Below are 8,211 nucleotides of genomic sequence, written 5' to 3'. Positions count from 1 at the left end.
ATGGCGGTGTAATCCGCGAGAAACATAAATATACTTATGTTTCAGAACAGGTTTGATTCTAAACTGAATGTTTGGAATATATATTGTTGTATGAGATTATACATTCACTAGACCTTTTGGTCTAACGCTCCGATGTTGGATTAACCTATTTTGCAGGACAACGTGCTCAGAAAGATAAAGGCAAGGGAAAAGTCTAAATGTTGATAATAGTTTATTATGCATATGTATTAAAGATACATTTTGATAGTTCATGTTTTGTAATAATACTATTTTTAGTATTATGAGTATGATGATGTGAATTATATGTATTTGGCATGTGAGGGTTGTTACATTAAGCTCAAAGACAATCATATTTTTAGGATCAATAGGGCTTATAGGGTCACTCCATTGGCATTTCTTTTCTCTCATAATCTCTTTATTTTTTATGCTCCACATTCATTTTTTTTTATTTTGTGCACTTTGTGCTCTTTTGTTGGGAGTATGCACATAGCCCCTATGGGACTTTTGTTGTGTTTTCAAAACCTTCTACAATAAGGAATCAAGTTAGAGCTTTGCTTTTCTGTCTTGATCTTTTGTCCTTATAGAATAACCCTCCCCCAAACTTGAATAAGACAATGTTCTTATTGGATTTTGTGGGGATTATAGTGTTTGAAAGGTGCAAGTGGTTGTATTAAATAACAAATGAAGGCCTATGTCATTCCCTAATCAAGTGTAGATTGTGTGAGCAAAGTGTTGTCCTAAAAAGAGTTTTACTAGTTCTAGTAAGAACAAAGTAACCTAGGTGAGTGAGGAGTAACCAAATAATTTTGGGCTATGATTCCATAGTTAACTACCTTCACATCTTTTAATCGTGAAAGAAAATAATACTAAAATCTATAAAAACTATCCTAGACTCAAAAACAAATATGGAGACTAAAGGTAGTGATTTGAACCTGTTCTACTCCATAAGAGTAGGTTGTGGTGTTATTGTTGCTGTTAGAATGAATGGTGCAGCACCAGAAGGTGTATTTCCTTCTTTTTTAGCATGGTGTTCTCCTTTTTCAGCGGCTGAATCTCTTGTTAACAACTTCTTGAAGAATGGTGGAATTTGCTGGAGCACATCACTATGCTCCTCGATCGAAATCGTCCTCACCGACTCATCTTGATGTTTCTCTTTCCACTTATGCTTAAATACTTTCCTCACCACTTGCTTCACTCCTTGATCACGACAAAATATTTTAATGGCACAAATGGGGGAACATTTCATCCCATAAAGAGTTATCCACATCACCTCACCAACAGTTGAACATGACTTTATAGAGTCTCCCGAGTCATTCGATTTATCATCACGTCCGTTTTTAAAAATAACTAAGAGGTTTTTTGTACAGTTTTTTTGCAGAAACGCTGTTGTATTTGCAACAATATATTTTTCCTTCATAACATCAAAGCATGGGTCAATGACAATCTTAGCATTTTGTTGCACCTCTTCAATATTTTGAAGTAAAGAGGGGTTGTGCAACTGCTTAGGTGTTTCCTCGGAACTCTCAATCTCTTGACTATTTATCAAAATATTAACCTCACTCTCATCCTTACCAACACACTCAGATTTTTCAATATCGCCTGGTATAGGAATTTGTGTTTGTCTTTCATCCTCATGAATGATCTCTCCAACATAAGTTGTGATATTGGCAACAGACATGTCTCTTAGTGAGTTTTGCATGTTTAACATACTTTGCATGTTATCGTTTATCATAGTTTTCAAACTTTGCAAGTGGTCATTCATCATAGTTTCAAGAGATTTGGAGAATGTAGGGGGTAAAAATGAGTTATTAAAATCATCCCCCTGAAAACTCCTAGAAAAATCAACTTATTCCTCCCAAGATTGATCAAAAGTATTTGAATAATTGTTGCTCCAATCTTGAAAGGGAGGTATTGGTGATGTAAATGTACCGTGATTTTGACTATTAAAAAACAAATTAGGATGCTCCTCCCATGATTGAGTGGAAACATTGAAGTGTGAGGTATCCCAATTACTATCACCCATTAAATAACGAGACTTGGGGTTCGAAGGACAATTGTACGAGAAATGATCTCTGCCATAAATGTCATAGAAAACAGATCATACGACCCAAACGATTACTCCCAATTGAATCCATATTCACAGAGTGATAGACTCAAAAACTCGTTACTTGTACATACATGGAGACGTATGACAAGCAACAAAGATGGTAGAAAAGTTAGTTTAACAAGACTCAATCTCTAAACAACAATAAATTTACGCCTATCCCCGGCAGCGGGGCCAAAAACTTGATGGGATCTAGATATTGTATCTCTACAACACTAAGTGGTAACACATGCAAGCATATATCTGTCAACACTATTGCATTCAAGGAATAAAATGGTTAGAACCAAATATCGTATTTCACAGGGATAGGTATCTTAAGTTGCAAGATCTTGAGTTGAAAGACTAACTTTAGATGGCGAATTTGAATACTTTGATTTGTTACTGAGTTAATAAATGCAAATAACAGAAAAAAGAAGAAGTAACATGAGTGTAAGACTTGTGGTGGGACTCAAACACAAATTCCAGTAGCCAATGTTGTAGGGATGCTACAACAAGCAGTTAACTATAACGTAGTTCCACCATCTATTTTGAGGGTATTCCTCTCGGACTTTAACCATTGCACTATATTATAGCTTTCAACCCATATATCTATGTGGTATCTGGACCAGGGATAGTGACGAATGGTGTCCTCAAAATATATGGATAAACAAATCTCTTTGTTAAAAAGCGCTCTCTCAAGCCGATTCCCATATCATTCAAGTTGACGTGTGCTCTAGGTAGTTCATCTCTGAATCGACCGCACTTTAGCACTTTAACAAGTGACCAACCTGTCGAGAATTAATCGTTTTAAAAGATATAAAGGACAAGTCTCCTTGTCGTCAACTTTCTCAAGTCTACCTCTAACATCATTCAAGTTAACGTGCATTCAATGACTTATCTCTAAGACCATGGCACTTTAACACTTTCAAAGTCATCAACTCGTCAAGAAGTGTCTTTGGTTTTTATAAAAACTTGAAAGAAATAATGGAACACCGTTATTGCAAACATTAACTACTTTCGTTCGGTTTAAGATCTTACCCTTTCGTCTCACACCCAAGCTATGAATCTAACTACTCATAACAGAAAGTAAATGACAAGTAAAATAAATGATGGAAAAAAGACATAAATATAAATTACGGAAAGTAAATGACGTAACGTAAATAGCAAAAAAATAAAAGAGCAGAAAGTAAATAACAGAAAATAATAAATGACGGAAAGTAAAGAACAATCTTAAAAGCAATTAAGAAACTTAAATTTCTTCAAGGTTTAGAGAGAGAAACCAGCTTTTAGGAGCTGATTTTGGATGATATAAATAAGAGTCTCACACCCCTAATTATACAAAAACAAGTCATAGAGTGACAAAATGGAGAACCAAAGGGTAACACCATAAAAAGGTAAGTAGGGAGTACATCTATGAACTAGTTAGGTACACCATTTCAAACAAAAGTTCAATAATTTTTTACATCAAAAGTCAGCAGCTCAGAATCTTCTAGAATCCAAAAAGAGCCAGTAGCTTATCCTATTAAGATTTTCTATAAGCCAAAAAGCATCGGGTCGCTGCTCACCAATGTTGTAGCATCAAACAGTTCAACAATTTTTTTACATTAGACTCCACTTGGTGTAGAAACAAGTAAACCACATGATTTAGCTCCATAATTAATAAAAGGAAAAATAAAATAATAAAATGACTCAATATAGGGATAAAAGGAAAACAATCTAGCTAAGAACTTGTAAAATGAGTGCTATATACATTGGATTCTCAATGTATATCATCAGGCGACCTCGAATAGCACTTAGAAATTATGTTGCGAAGTTTAGAAATTCAGTCATAAATAATCGTATGAATTTTGGTTGTAAAGTTAAGAGCTCTTGTGTTAATCGTGGATGTCTTGTGTCTCACGACTAAGGTCTTTCAACTAAAAAAATCGTAGGAATTAAGTAGAGGATTTTTACTCAACCAGTTTTCAATGTGTATTGCCGATTATGGCGTTTGCTTTTGCCGACAAGGGGCCTTAGTATACTTCTCTACTAGGGACCTTTTTGTTTCTTCCGTCCGTGGCATTCATGTGTGAGGGCATATAACAGGCGATGAGTTCCTGGTTTTGTTATAGAAGACATGAAGTTTTTTATTTTATTTGTGTTATGTCGTTGTCTGGCAATCGTGCATCCCTAAGGAGAAAATAGGATACGGTGGTAATTGGTTGGACCAATGCCGCTCCGATGTCTAAGTCAATAATGTTGTCATGAAAAGTAAACATAAAGAAAAGACTTTTAGAAAAAGAATTTTTTTCAAATGTACCACGTTCCAACTATGTAGGATGCCTTGGTTATCCATAGTCTGTAGATGGTATGCATATTTACCTATGAATTCTGATATATGATATGGTCCTTCCCAACTTGTAGCTATCTAACCTGCGTTTGACTCGTTAGTATTAGGGAAGACACGTTGTAAGACGTAGTCTCCTTAAAGTCTTTGATCTTGATATTTTTTTGTTGAAATGTCGTGCGACTGATTGTTGTTGGAAAGCCATCTTGAGAAACGCCGACTCTCTAAGCTCCTTAAGAGCATCGAGGTTGTAACTTAGGTCGACCAAGTTATGATCGACGAAAGTATGTCGTGTGACCGGTGTGTTTACTTCCACGAGTAAAACCGTTGCATATCCATAAACTATGGGAAAAGGAGTCTGACTTGTCGATGATCATGGGGTCGTACGATTGACCCTTAGAACTGATGGAAGTTCTTCGACACACCTACCTTCTGTAGATATTAACCTTTTTTAAAGAGTTTACGATGAATTTATAACTAGAACCAGCTAGTCCGTTCGACTGTAGATATCATGGTGTCGAAGTTATTAGCTTAATACGTACATTATCGCAAAAATGACGGATTTTATAGCTAATAAAATATGACCCATTATGTTGATCTAAATTCTCTCAGTGATTTGATGATAATCCTTTATACTTAATTAAAAAAAATACTTAGTTCTGTTTTATTCAATTTCAGCAATCATCATTGAGTTTGTTCATTGAAGGATGGTGTAAAGCCTCAATAAAAGCCAACAAGATTATCTATGCTCAGATACTATCCAAGATCAAGAGTGGTCTACGATATTTTTATGACCAGGAATATCATGTCAGGGACAAATCGATGCTTAAGTTTGGAACCTTTGTCTCTTCTATCTATGACACCTCTTCCATTCAGTGCTCTTCTTCATTTGAGTCTCCTTTTCTTGAAGGAACTCCTCAGAGTTCAAATGCATAAACAAGGGTAAATCCATTGTTAGCATTCCTCCTCCGACCGGGAAAGACCATAAGCTGAAGAAGGCATCTTCCAAACCTTCAGCTTGCTAACCTTCGACCTTAAATAAAATAGGTCTCTAAATCCTCTCAGAGATCAAGCCTAAAACTGAAATTAATCTTTCACCCAAGATATCTAAAAATTCAATTGTTCCAACTAGAACTACTGAAAAGGGTATTCTTCGAGATGGCCCCTCTCATCTCAGGCTCTCAATCCCTGACAATTCTGGCCCTAAAGCTTCTTTTAGCTATAGGAAATGTCGTCACTGTGGTGAGACTACCTATATTTCCACCAAGAGTCCCTCAACTACCAAAATTTATAAGTCAGCTAAGGTAAAGAAAGTCACTAAGGTTGAAGAGGTAGCTAAAGTAAAATTAACACAAAAGTTGTTAAACAACTAATGTGAAGAATACCATTGAAGCCAAATCATCAGGCTTAGTGAAGGCTACCACTTAAGACAATCCATCAGACTTAGTGAAGAACACTACTGAGACAAAGCCTTCACGTTCAATGAAGAATGAAGATGCCACCTCCACCTCTAACTCATGTGAAGCATTCTATGTCAACAAGAGGAGTGAACAAGTTCGTGGCAAGCTTAGGCTAGTCATAAATTATCAACCCCTCAACCAGTTTTTGGCTGATGACAAATTTCCTCTACCACAAAAGAAGTCATTGTTCCAGTCTCTCACAGATGCAAAGGTCTTATCAAAAGTTTGATTTCAAAGCTGGTTTTTGGCAATTAGGGTTAAGTCCTGATGACAGACCAAAAACTGCCTTCTGCATCCCAGACCATCACTACTAGTGGAAAGTTATGTCGTTTGGTTTAAAAAATGCTTCATCTGTCTTCCAAAAGGCAATGATAAGAATTTTTGAACCAATACTCAACAATACCCTGGTATACATCGATGACATTCTTCTGTTCTCATCGGATGGAAAATCTCACATAAATTTACTTACCAGGTTTCTTTCCATTGTTAAGGAACATGGGATCATGTTATTCGAGAAAAAGATGGAAATCAGAGTAAATTCTATTGATTTTCTTGGTATGAAGATATCTGATGTGAAATACCAGCCACAACCTCACATTGCTCAAAAAGTACACAAATTCCCATGAATACTGACGTCACAAAAATAAATTCAACAATTTCTTGTGCTAGTTAAATATATGGCAGATTTTTTGCCTAAATTATCGAGCCACACTGTGCATTTATTCCCCATGATAAAGAAAAGTCCGCCCCCGTGGGGGAGGGAACAGACTTTAACTATAGAAAGAATAAAGCAACTGGCTGATGTGATGCCTCCTTTAAAGATTCCTACTGTTTCTGACAAAAGGGTCCTCCAGACAGACGCAAGTGATTAGTACTGGGGGGCAGTCCTAATAGTTCAAGACAAAACTGTTGTCAGGACAATTTGTGGATACAAAAGTGACACGTTCAAAGATTCAGAGCAACACTACCACTCTACCTTCAAACTGATCCTAGCTGTCAAAAGGGGAATAAAAAGATTCCAATTCCATCTAATCGGTCACGATTTCTTGATTAAAATTGATATGTCTTCCTTTCCACACATGCTCCATTTCAAAAGAAAGATACTCCTAGAGGCCTAACTTTTGAGGTGGGCAAATTGGTTCTCTCAATGGAAATTCACTGTGAAACACATCAAGGGATCAGAAAATATCCTAGTAGATTTTAATAGTCCAGACCAAAAGGCTATAAATATGATGTTCCAAAAGACATATAGACCATCGAAAAAGCTAAGGTCCTCCCAATGGTATTTCCTGTAGAGAATGCAAGCTCTTCCAGCTCGCCTATTCCACACACTTCTCAAACTCCTTCCCAGGTTGATCCAGCTGAAGGTGTCACAGTTTCACCACAAGTCCTGCTAGATGAAATAACAGAAACTATTGTTGACCTCACTTTAAGACAAAGGTCCCAGTTAAATTCAAAACTTTCTTCACCATTACACTGAAAAAACATGGTATGTTCATGAGAAACCTCCATTTCCATCTGGATTCCCCGTACCTAAATGTCTTCCATATCCATGACTTACATAGGTTACCAAAAGAAGCCCTTTGTTTTTTTCTGGTATCTGTTCGAGTCTCATACCATCGCAATAATGTTCAACTCAGCCAAACTACTCAGCTACATTTTCCAATGTCAGTTTGAGGGTCCGCCCCCAGGGGCAAAGAATGTGTTCACCCTTCTCCAGTGGTTCCTCCCGGTGCATCAATGGATTCAACGATTAGCTGTTTGTTTTAAGACCTATGTTGTAATCATGTTTAGAAAGCCCTCCTCCTTCTTACCACATACAGCTCTTTGACCATAACAATCGCTGGTCTACCACTCTCCATTATCATTCATTCATGAATGGAATGACAACAACCCAGGCAGTAAGTACTACGAGCTGTCCCAACCAAAAAGGTATATGGAAACAAGGCAGATCCTAGCCAGTGCTAACCTAGTTGATCCAGATTCAAACCCAGAGCAAGTTCTTAATAATGAAAGACTTTGTCTTCCAAACATCCAGTTTCTGCATCATGGGACGAAGCACTTGAAGATTGGTTCCGGACTCATCTTACAAAGAAATTGGACACTTCTGATGATGAAGACTTTGATGAAGACGATGAACGTTATGACTCTGGAGAAAACATGCATAATCTTTATGAAGACGATCCGTCTCATCCTGACTCTCGCTGGAAATAATTATCGTAGTTTAATTAAAATAATTGTCTCGACTAAAAGACAAAATGGTGATGTAATAATGATGTAAGCTTGAAGTCACTTTGTTGTGATGTAAGCGCTTACCTTATTTAGTTTGTTTTCTAGTTTGA

The sequence above is a fragment of the Cynara cardunculus genome, unplaced genomic scaffold (assembly GCF_001531365.2).
Source record: "Cynara cardunculus var. scolymus isolate 2C unplaced genomic scaffold, CcrdV1 Un_Scaffold_621, whole genome shotgun sequence".
Lineage (NCBI taxonomy): Eukaryota > Viridiplantae > Streptophyta > Magnoliopsida > Asterales > Asteraceae > Cynara > Cynara cardunculus.
The sequence above is the reverse complement of the archived record's forward strand: the minus strand, read 5'-3'. Positions refer to the sequence as shown.